This window comes from Monodelphis domestica, chromosome 2 (genome assembly GCF_027887165.1).
Source record: "Monodelphis domestica isolate mMonDom1 chromosome 2, mMonDom1.pri, whole genome shotgun sequence".
In the NCBI taxonomy this organism is placed as follows: Eukaryota; Metazoa; Chordata; class Mammalia; order Didelphimorphia; family Didelphidae; genus Monodelphis; species Monodelphis domestica.
Genome location: NC_077228.1, coordinates 285,449,277 through 285,461,771, shown reverse-complemented (window position 1 = coordinate 285,461,771; position 12,495 = coordinate 285,449,277). Strand labels below are relative to the sequence as shown.

Below are 12,495 nucleotides of genomic sequence, written 5' to 3'. Positions count from 1 at the left end.
TAGTATTTATTCTAGACTCCTAGAACTCAAACAGATGGCACAAAGCATTTAATCCTCTTTCTTTAGAGACAAGAAGACTTGAGATCTGAAGGGATGAAATGACTTGCCCTTGGCTATCTAGTAGGCATAGGACCTTGGATCTGAATCTCCTACTTAGTGCTGTTTTTTTGGGGAGAGCAGCTAGGCTGCCCTCTTTCCCATAAAGGTAAACTAGCAAGTATGAAAATGGGATTAACTCTCCCCTGCCCATTTTTAGATTTAATCACCAGAAGTGTATGCGCCCCATTTATCCTTAAGTATGGGGAGGTCTGTGACCCATATGTGCAATAGTGGTTGATGAATCAGAATCGACTGACTGCCCCCTGGGCAGTCCTAAGCAAAGCTAAAAGCTGTAATTGGTCCATGTGTAAAGTGGAAGGAAGGCACAGGAAGTGACAAAAGGAAGAGTCTTTTAAAAGTGGCAAGAACTTCCTGTGACCAGGGTCTTCCACCTTCAACTTAACTCTGGAGCAGCTCTGGCTGGGGACCTCAGACTGCTTTTGAATTATCCCTTAGAACTATCATGTGGGAGAATGAAAAAGGCTGACTTCCTTTTCCTGGTTTTCTGAAGGTATTAGCCTTCTGGAGAAGGCCCTTGTCTTGGAGGAGACCTCGTGGCTAAAACCCTTGTTTAATTTACCTCTGGGTCCCCTTTGCTGGGGTCTCTGAATCCCTGTCTGGTTCAGACTTGGTTGGAGTAAATATCTACACACTCTGATTTTCTTACTTTCAGTCTTTCTCCTTAACTACCATAAAAAGTCATTCTGACTTGAGATATATTAATTTCTGGTGACCACACTCATATATTTAGTCCAACCCCTTAATTTTTTTAACCCTTACACAGGGGAGGTTGAGTTCAAATCCACTTATTCAGGTCTTCAGAGGAATTAGGTGGTGGTAAGTGAGGAGTCATTGGAAATGCTTTTTTTTTCCCCTTTTATTTCTTTGTAGATCTTGGGAAAGGATCCTAAGCTTCCTAGGTCTTCTTGATGGAAAATCTCTTGGGGAATATCGGAGACTCCATAGAATAGGGGGAAAGGACACTGTATTTGTAGTTTCAAGACTCAAGTTTTGCCAACTTGCTTTATGTGTGACTTTCTGCAATCTACTTAAAGTAAAGCAATGGATAGAATGTTGGGCTTGGAATCAGGAAGACTCATCTTCCTGAGTTCAAATTTCACCTTGGACACTTACTGACTGTGTGACCCTGGGGAAATCACATAACTGCCTCAGTTTCCTCATCTGTCAACAGAGTTGAAGAAGAAAATGGCAGACCATTCTAGGATCTTTGTCAAGAAAACCCCAAATGGGACCCATGAACAGTTGAATATGACTGTTCTAAACAACTGAACTACAACTTCACCTTTACTGAGTTTCAGTTTTCTGTCCTGTAAAATGAGTGAGTTAGATTAGATCATAGTATCATGGCTCTAGATTGAAAGGGGGTTGTCATTTAGTACAACTTCCTTATTTTGCTGATGATTTCTAGTGCTCTGAGGCATCTAGAGTTGTGGGCCTGTAGTCAAGGAAGACCCAAATTCAAGTCTAGTCTTAGACACTTACTATCTGTGTGACTCTGGGCAAATTACTTCTGTCTGCCTGAGTTTCCTCATCTATAAAATAAATATTATGGTAGCCCTTACCACCCCCACCCCCACCAAGGTAAAGGTCAAACAAGATATTTGTAAAGCGATTTGTAAACCTTAAAAAGCTATATAAATTCTAGCAATGATGATGATGAAAATGATGAGATGTGAAATACTAAGTCATATAGATAATTCAAAGGCAGGATTTGAACCCAGGTCCTCTGACTTAAGAGCCAAGCCATTTTTACTCTAGTATGTCCTATTTCTTCTAGCTCTAGGTATATGATCAAATGACATAACTTGTGTGCTTACTACCCAAATTATCTTGTACGATCATGTTCCCTCTCTAATCTTTGGTTACCTCTTTTAAAATGAAAAGTTCAACCATATGCTCTCTAAGGTCATTCAGCTCTAGATCCTAAGATTTTCTGGTCCGTTCATTATCCGTCACACCATGGACTAGTCATACTCTCTCAAATGATTACTTGCTGGCCAATAATGCTCGTGTTCTCAGATTATAAGCAGAGACACTGGGTGAGAAGGGAAGTTCCTCTGACATTTGGAGATCTGGGGGAGGGATTTTGTTTTGGTGTCTAATTTGTGATTACTCAAAGGACAAAATGTAGCATTTGGACATCCCTACCCTAAAACAATTTGCACTGGTGGCATGCATAGCTTTCTCGTGACCACAGACCCAGATAGAATATGGGAAATTGTGGCCATATTTGATATCGATCATTTCCTGCTGGTGTAGAGAGTGGTGCTGGGAGGTTTCAGCTGTTAGGAGTTGATTTGGTTTGGTAGGCAGGTGTGAAATTCCTCCTCTGGCATTGTGTTTTTATATATTATGAATGGGTGCAATGTGATGTGGCACATTTTTATCTAGACCTATGGATGGAGGGCAGTTACAGCAGAGAAATGAATAGGAGAGAAGATCTCTTCATGGGCATAAAATCAGTCTGGTGCCATATATTCTCCTACCTTCTCTTGTTTTTTTATCTTTGCTGGGCTCAAAGAAAGCTATAAGATATGCTTATCAATTTTTTGATTTGGTAAAAATATTTTTGAGGAATAACTTTTTGTTTTAGACAGAGTGAAGATTCAGAAAGATCTTGATAGTATGGAAATATTGTGCTAAATCCAGAGATGATAGGGATAAATTTAAAGTTCTGTACATAGATATTTAGAAATTGATTTTTAAAAATACAGAATGGGATGTTCTGATGTGATGAAATTTCATGGGAAAAAAGACCTAAGGGTTTTAGTTGACCACAAGCTCACTATAGAAACAAAGTTCCTTCCTTTCTTGTTTAGTTTGAGGTAGATGAAAGAAAGACAATGCATTCTGTTTGTTAGGCCTCCATCAGGAGTCTTGTCTTCTGTTCTGGGGATCACACTTTAATAGAAACATTGTCAACTTGGGAAGCTCTAGATATTGGTTATTGTGGGGAGGGTGGTATGAAGATTCTGAGGTTCCAGAAACCATATCTTGAAGTAGAATGGTTGAAGGAACTAAAAAGGATTTTCTGGGAATTCATGAGAGGCACTGAAAAATACTTGAGGGTCTGCAATATGGTAGTAAAATGAACTGTCATGGCAACTTATGAACACAGACAATAATAATAGTTAACCTCTATATATTCTTGAGGCAGCTATATGACTCAGTGTATAGTGTTTCAAGCCTTAGGGATGGTAGGAGCAGAGTTTATATTTGGTCTCAGACACTAGCAGTGTGACCTTGGATATGTCACTAAACCCTGTTTGTCTCAGTTCTTCATTTATAAAATGAGCTGGAGAAGGGAAGAGCAAATTACTCGAATATCTTTTCCAAGAAAACCCCAAATGGGGTTTTAAGAATTGGATATGACTGAAATGACTGAACAACAATAATATATAGTGCTTACAATGTACCAGACATTGTGCTAAGTACTTTAGGATTATACTGTCTTTGGATCTTCAGAACAACGTTGAGAGGTAGGTGATATTATTATCCCTATTTTAGAGATCAGAAAACCAAGGCAAATCGAGTTTAAGTGACTTCCTAGGGTCACACAGTGTGTATCTGAGGTAGGATTTAAACTGAGGACTTCCTGATTATGCCACCTCACTGCCAGATCAATGAGTTATGATGGATCAAGGAGTCTTTTTTTTAAAACCCTTACTTTCTGTCTTAGTAACAACTCTGTCTCAGAAGTTGAAGGGCTAGGCAATTGGAGTTAAGTGACTTGCCCAGGATCATGCATCCAGGAAGTGTCTGAGGTCAGATTTTAACCCAGGACCTCCTGAACCCAGGCCTGGCTATTGACTATGCCACCTAACTGCCCCCCCTGGGAATCAAGGAGTCCTGCCAAATAGAAGGGTTCCCTTTTAAGGTATGAGTTTCCCATTCCTAGTGGTATGACTAGAAGCTAGATGACCATACAAGGGAATTCTCACATTTCATTCAATAAGTGTCTTTTAAATGCAGTTTAATAATAGCAGTTTTACAAACTTCCTCTTATGGTTTCCCCGAGGAACTGAACTGCTTTCAGATTTTTAATATGCCTGGTGGTTTCATTCTTGTATGCCTTTATTCTTTGCAGTATTTATCTGTTCTATATAATTCCATTCAACAAGTATTTATTGAGTGCTGGGGATACTTCTAGAAGCCTAAACCTTCACCCAGTGTTATATTGTGACTCTCTAAAGAGTCTGTTGTATAATAGTGTCAACCCCTGAGAGGTCTGGCACATGGTGATTCATCTAAATCCCAAATCTTCCCCATCGCCTGATGTAGTATGCTCCCTATGCAGTTACTGCTCAGTATTATTAGGGGCCTTTTTGGTTCTTAACACTGTCTGATTCTAGGACAGTAAGGTGGTGGAATTAGTTAATGATGGATTTGTACTCTCTAATCTATGTCTTTAAACAGAAAAATGATTAGGAATTTCTTTTCTTAATTTAATTTTTAAAAAATTTCCATGGTTACGTGATTCTTGTTGCCCCTCTCCCCTCTTCTCTCATCCCTCCCAGAACTGATAAGCAATTCCATTTAGGTTATATATGTATTATCACTCAAAACCCATTTCCATATTATTCACTTTTGTAATAGAGTGATCTTTTAAAACCAAAACCCCAAATCATATACCCAAATAAACAAGTTATAAATCATTTTTTCTTTTGGATTTTCTACTCCCACAGTTCTTTCTCTCACTGTAGATAGCATTCTTTCTTATAAGTCCCTCAGAATTGTCCTGGATCACTGCATTGCTGTTAGTAGCAAAGTCTGTTACAGATGATCCTTCCACAATGTTTCAGTCTCTGTGTACAATGTTGTCTTGGTTCTGCTCATTTCACTCTGCATCAGTTCATGGAGGTCTTTCCAGTTCTTATAGAAATCAAGCAGTTCATCAAGGAATTTCTTTTCTAAAAAAGCTTTTTTTTTTCCTGGCAATCAGATGTCCGACTCAATAACTCTCTGACAGAGAGAGCCCTTACCCTCTTCCCCTGAGTCTAGGCTAGGGGAAGAAGTTGGAGGAAAGCCTCAGAGGACCATGGTTTCATGCCATGTCATTTTTTTTTTTACTCAATTTTTCATGAGTAGGGACAGAATCTGGGAAGATTTTTAGAACTGGATCTAGGCTTCTTGGTAATTCTTTCACATCTCTGGCGAAGGGTAATTGGGTGGGAGAAATGAGATGTGAAGGAAGGGAGGAAATCAATAGAATTACAAGTATCGAAACTTAAAGAAAGTTAGAGACACAAAATTTCAGAATCTGAGCATTGGAACAGCCTAGTCCAACTCGCACGTAAAAGGAATTTCCTTTAAAACATTACCCGACGGGCAGACCAAAAACAGAGAAAGATAACTAGAGATCAATCTCCTTAATGAACATAGATGCAAAAATCTTAAATAAAATGCTAGCAAAAAGACTACAGCAAGTTATAACAAGTATTATTCAATATGACCAGGTGGAATTTATACCAGGAATGCAAGGATGATTTAAATATTAGGAAAACCATCCATATAATTGACCATATCAATAATCAAACCACCAGAAATCACATTATAAATTAAATTATCTCAATATTATTAATATCACAAATTAAATTATCTCAATAGATGCAGAAAAGGCCTTTGACAAAATACAATACCCATTCCTATTGAAAACATGAGAAAGTAAAGGAAAAAAAGGGCTTTTCTTCAAAATAATGAACAGTAAATGTGTATATATATATTAACGAATTAATTTAGAATATTTTTCCATGGTTACATGATTCATGTTCTTTTTCTCCCCTCCTTCCTCACCTTTCTTGAAGCCAATGAGCAATTCCAGTGTAAAAAATTCCATTTTTTAGCAGTATTTTAAAAATAGTATAAACAATATATATTTTTTAAACAGTATATATTTAAAACCATCAGCAAGTATCATCTGCAATGGGGACAAGTTAGAAGCCTTCCCAATAAGATCAAGAGTGAAACAAGGATGCCCATTATCACCCCTATTATTTAACATTGTACTAGAAATGCTAGCAGTTGCAATTAGAGAAGAAAAAGAAATTGATGGTATTAAAGTAGGCAATGAAGGGACTAAACTATCACTCTTTGCAGATGATATGATGGTCTACTTAAAGAATCCTAGAGAATCAGCTAAAAGGCTATGGAAATAATCAACAACTTCAGCAAAATTACAGGGTACAAAATAAACCCACATAAATCATCAGCATTTCTATATATTTCCAATAAAACATACCTGACAAATGTCTGTCTCATTTCTTCTTTAAAACCTTCAAGAAGTGGGGACAGCTGGGTAGCTCAGTGGATTGAGAGCCAGGCCTAGAGCTGGAAGGTCCTGTGTTCAAATCGGCCTCAGACACTTCCTAGTTGTGTGACCCTGGGCAAGTCACTTAATCCCCATGGCCTAGCCCTTACCACTCTTCTGTCTTGGAACCAATACATAGTATTGATACTAAGGTAGAAGGTGAGGGTTTTTAAAAAAATAAAACAAAAAGTAAAACCATCAGGAAGGATGAACATACCACCTTGGAGAAAGCTTCAATTGTTAAGATTTTTTGTGACATTGAGCCTATAATGAGTCCTTTTACAATATCCCCCCATTGATTTGACTGGGGTCAAAGAGAATAAGTCTTATCCTTCCTGTGCAGGATATCCTTTCCAGACTTGAGCCCAACCTTCTTCTCCATGCTTAGTCTTCATTATTCCAGTCTAAACATGCCCAAGTCTTTCAACTGATTTTAACAGGGCATGGACTTAGGGCCGGCCCTTCTCCATCCCAGCCATCTGGACAGTCTCCAGTTTATCTGTCTCTCTCTTAAATTCTAATGCCAAGAAGTAAATATATTACTCCAGATGAGATCTAAGGAGGACAGAGAAAGCAGAGTGAGACTCGTAGAAAGAGAAGCAGAGAGACTCTTACTCCCAAATACTGGAAGCTCTTCCTGCCTTTCTTAATGTAGCTCCCAAGACTGCATTCGTCTTTTTTTGGCTACCACATCACACTGCTGACTCAAACTGAGCTTGTAGCCCACTAACCCCCCCCCCCCCAGACCTTTTACATGTTCAGTGCTATCTAACCCAAGTTTTTTTCTGTACAATGAGGTCTCAGTCTCCTGAGAACTCGGTTAGTTTCTGATTTGGTGGTCTGGAGTAAGGTTGGGCTATGTTTTGAAAATCAGGCTAGGTATATTGACCTGGTATCAGATGGTTGGGCAGTTTCCATGGACTTGGGTCAGTATTTCAGGAGATTCAAAGATTTAGAGCTGGAAGGGAAATTAGTGGCCATCTAGTCCAGTTCCTTCATTTTATAAATGAAGAAACTGAGGCAAAAGAGAGATTAAGAAGCTTTCCCAGTGTTAAACAGTGACAGAGCCCAGATGTGCTGATTTCAAATCTAACTGCTATTTGTTTCTTTCTCTCTATTTTTTAAAAACCCTTACCTTCCATCTCAGAATCAATACTGTGTATTGATTCCAAGACAGAAGAGCAATGAGTGCTAGGCAATGGGGCTTAAGTGCCTTGCCTCGGTCACAAAGCTAGGAAGTGTCTGTGGCCAGAATTAAACCCAGGACCTCTCATCTCTTCATCTGGTTGTCTATCCTCTGAGCCACTCAGCTGCCCCAGTCCCAGATATTTTTAAAATGGAGAAATAGGGAAAAGGATTCTTCAAGTTAATTACCTTCTGCCACAATTAAAAAAAAAATCTATCGGTAAGTTTTAAGGTAGTAACAAATTGCTGGGGTTTTTGATCCCCTTCTGTACCTTCCCTCCCTTTCCTTGTGCACCTTTTAAAAATAGGTTATTGATGTTCCTTTTTCATGTGTATCTCTACTTTCCAATTCACTATCTCTGCAAATGTACTCTTATAACAACTGTGTATAGTCAAACAAAACAAGTCAGCACATCGGTCATTTCTGAGAATGTGCTTCTTTTTGAAGGGTTTTTAACATGGAGTCTATGGACCCTAGATTTCTGAGGCTCCTGAGAGGAAAAATTACATCTATTTTCACTAACCTCTATGGAAATTTAACATTTCTTTCAGTTATTTAAAAACATTTTGAAAAGTAGTCCATCCTTAAACTGCTAAAGTTGTGGGGCTGGCAGGTAGGGTCCATGACACAGAAAAAGATAATTTTTAACACTCAGCTCTAGTCCCACCTCCTCACTGCCAACAAGTGAGAGGTAGGTTTCATCAGTCCTTTGAAGTCTTGATAGGTTGTTGCTTTTGGTCAATTGGGAGATCTTTCTGAATTGTTTCCTCTTATTGTTTTGTTTATATGCTATTATTTTCCTGCTTCTGCTATCTTTATTCTGTAACAATTCATACAACTCTCAATATTTTTCTGAATTTGTCATATTTGTCATTTCTTATGGTGCAGTAAAATCCCCATGCTTATATATTACACAGCTTGTTCAGCTATTTTCCAGTTGATAAGACATCTACTTTGTTTTCATTTGTTTGCTATAACAACAAATAGTTCTGTAAATATTTTGTAAGTAAAGGTCCTTTTCTACTGTCTTTGACTGCCTTGTCAGGCCTAATAGTGGTATCCCAAGGATAGAGCATATGTTTATTGAGTTTTTGTGTATATTGTAGTTCCAAATTGGATTCCAGAATGACTGAACCAGTTCACAGCTCCACCAATTATGTGGTGCTTGCCTTCCATCCTTCCTACCGGTTGCTGTTTTTCCAGTTTTGTTATCTTTGCCATTCTGAAGTATTTGAGGTGGAACCTCATAGTTATTTTAATTTCTTTTTCTTAATGATTTGGAGAATTTTTCCTGTAGTTGCAATGGGTAGGATTTCTTCATTTCAAATCTGTCTCTTTATTTGATCATCTATCAATTGGGGAAATAGTTCTTATTTTTTAGGTGTGTGTATATATTTATACATACATATTTATAAACATATATACATATGCATTCATCAATTCTTATGTATTTGGGATAATATACATTTACCAGAGACATTTTCTTAAAGAATTTATCTGGAGTTTTCCCCTTCTGATTCTGACTGCATTTGTTTTGCTTTTATAGATGATTTTCAGCTTGATTTATTCAAAACTTTGTCTTTTTATTATGTTTGTACTTGCTTAAGTTAAGAATTTTTCTCTTAGCCATAGTTACGAAATGTAGCACCTTCAGTAAAGAAATAGAGGAATTCCATGTGAACTGGAATGACCTCCTGGAATTGATGCAGAGTGAAAGGAGCAGAACCAGGAGAACATTGTACACAGATACTGATACATTATGGCATAATCGAATGTAATGGACTTTTCTACTAGCAGCAATGTAATGACCCAGGACAATCCAGAGGAATTTAGGAGAAAGAACGCTATCCACATCCAGAGAAAGAACTGTGGAACCAGAAATGCATTAGAAAAATATATCATCAGTCACGTAGTACAATAGGGATGTGATTAGGGTTTTGATGTTAAAGGATCACTCTACTGCAAATATGAATAACATGGAAATAGGTTTTGAACAATGATACATGTATAATCCAGTGGAACTGCTTGTTGGCTTTGGGGGAGAGAGGAGGAAGTGGAAGAGGGGGGAATCATGAATCATGTAACCATGGAAAAATATTCTAAATTAAAAAAAAAAAGAAATGTAGCTCTTTCCCTTTGTTCTCTAACTTTCTAATGATATGCTATTTCATATTTAGAGTATATATCCATTCAGAGTTTATTGTGGTGTTTGGTGAAAGGTGGTAGTGTTGTTGTTTTGAAAGGCCCTATTTTAATCCTGGTTTCTGCGAAATTGATTTCTCATTTTCCCAGCAGTTTTTATTGATTATAGGGAGTTCTTACCCTTGGATTTACTAATGGATTTATCTAACTGTGTTTGACTGCTTCTAGGACTTATTTACCTATTCTATTCCACTGATCAACTTTTCTATTTTTTAAACAAATCATTTTAGTGATGACTGCTTAACAGTGTAACTATTTTTAGACCCCTTCATTCCTTTCCCCACCCCCATTATTTTCCTTGATTTTTTTTTCCTTTTTCCCACTTAAGATGATTTAAATTTTTTTTCTGACTCTATAAAAATAACCTTGAAGGGGCAGCTGAGTGGCTCAGTAGATAGAGAGCCAGAAGATGGGAAGATAGATACTTCCTGGCTTTGTGACCTTCTGCAAGTCATTTAATCTTCATTTGCCTAGCCCCTACCAATTTTCTGTTTTGGAACAGATACTTATTATCAATTCTAAGAGAAGTAAGAATTAAAAAAAACAAACAATCAAACCCTTGGCAGTTGGTTAGATATTATACTAAATCTTTAAGTTTGTAAGAAATTTCTGGGTTTTGTCCTCTGTACTTTCCCTCCCTTTCCTTGTGCACCCTTTAAAATGCTTTATTGATGCTCCTTTTTCATGTGTATCACTACCCTCCAATTTGCCTCCCCTGCAGAGGTTCTTTCATAACAATTGTTTATAATAAACAAAACAAGTCAACACACTGACCATTTCTGAGAATGTACTTCTTTTTCAAGGATATAATACTAAATATGCTATGATATTACACAAATCTTTAGGCAATCACCATTTTAATTATATTTTATTATTTATTTCAAGGGTATGATACTAAATGTGATAGGATGTGATATATAAAATTGTTAATTTAGTCAGTTACCATTTTAATTATATTTTACTGTATGTTATGTTATATTTCAAGGGTATGATACTAAATATGATATATTAAATCTTTAACTTAGGCAATCACCATTTTTATTGGCATACCTCAATGATTAGTAATTATATATCAACCATTATTTATCTTATTGTTTCTGTATAATAATGTTTTGTAGTTGTATTCATATAAATCCTGAATATGACTTCATAAATGAATTCCCAGATACTTTTATACTTTCACTAATTGAGAATCAAAAGAAATGATATTGAAAATAACACTTTAAATGGTAGTTCTATAATATTTTTTCTATAGCATCTTGTTGGTAATATACAAGGCCAATGAATTTTGTGGGCTTATTTGAAATTCTACTACTTTACTGAAATCATGAATTGTTTCATTTATTAACTTGATTGTATTCTGAAGGCCCAACTCAGTCCCTGGTAGAAAGTAGATGTTTCATAAACATTTCCTCTGTGGCAGCTAGGTGGCTCAGTGGATAGAGAGCCAGACTTAGAGATGGGAGGTCCTAAGTTCAAATCTGGCCTTGGATACTTTCTACCTGGGTGACCCTGGTCACTCATATTTTGCAACCAATATTTGAATTGATTGTAAGGCAGAAACAAGGGTTTAAAAAAATAAATGCTTGCTGATTGATTGGTTGGTTCATTTTGTGAGACTAACTTAATGCTGTTCTTAATGCTGTAACTATGGTCCTTCTATTGACCCATCTTTTTAGTATGATGATGGGGGCAATGTGTTTAACACAGACTGAATTACATATGTTCTCTTGTTTAAGTAGTCACACAGTGTAGGAAGTAATTGTGGTTGGAGATAGGGTTGCTTTGATTTGAGTCATTCTGTGTCAAAGTAGGCAATCTGGCAAGCTGGCAAGCAGAGAGAAGGCTCCTCTGGCCCCCATTTGTTGTGGGCAAGTTTTTAAAAAAGATGGGGAAGGATGAGTATTTTTAGAGACTTTTGGACTCTGTTCCTTAAGTTCTACTTCCTAGTTTGATGAATGAATATGGAATGACTACTTCTTAAAAGAATTTATACCTCTTATAGAATGCAAATTTAACCTGTAGTAGACAGGAAAAAGGAATCAAATTCATGCATTTTGGTTTGTCCTTATGTCATCATGACTAATTAGTGTTTTCATTCAGGTTTTGTGGTTTAATGAGTTCCTTGAATACACTGGAATGTGGGTTGAGTTTGGTTCCCTTGTACTGAATTTTAAGATTTAGGAAACTGAAAAGTAGTTGTATAAAATATTTATCTTTCTCCCTGAGAGCCAGCATGGTGTAGTGGAATGAGTTCTAGAGATGGAGTTAGAGGGGCTCTGTTCAAATTCCATTTACTACTAATCCTTGAAGCTCTCTGAGCTCCCCTTTTGTCATCCATAAAATGGGGATGTTTTATTAGATGTCCATCTAGCTTAATATCTCTTGCCTTCACTTGATAATGTTTATCACTGCAATCTAGTTAGATCCTGCTCTTAAAATAATCGGTAGATAGAAACAGACTTAAGAAACTGATTCATTGTTCTTTCCTGCTATCATCCCACGTCCGCTGCCTCTCTTCTCCATTGTGAATATGAGCCAATACTTTCTCCTGTGCTAGATATAAGCCGTTATCATTTCCTGTCACTATATTCTGGCTTAGAGTTCTTGTTTTGCTTGTCCTTTCAAAATAGCCTTATTTGTTTCTCTAGGTCATTATTACCTTTTCTAAAAGTTGTTA

The 12,495-nt window shown here is 37.0% G+C and overlaps 1 protein-coding gene across 11 annotated transcripts in view; it reads left to right on the top strand.

The window, feature by feature from the left end:
- Positions 1-12,495, top strand: part of TRERF1 (transcriptional regulating factor 1) — a 319,667-nt gene that overhangs the window by 77,064 nt on the left and 230,108 nt on the right. The gene's annotated exons all lie outside the window — the stretch shown is intronic.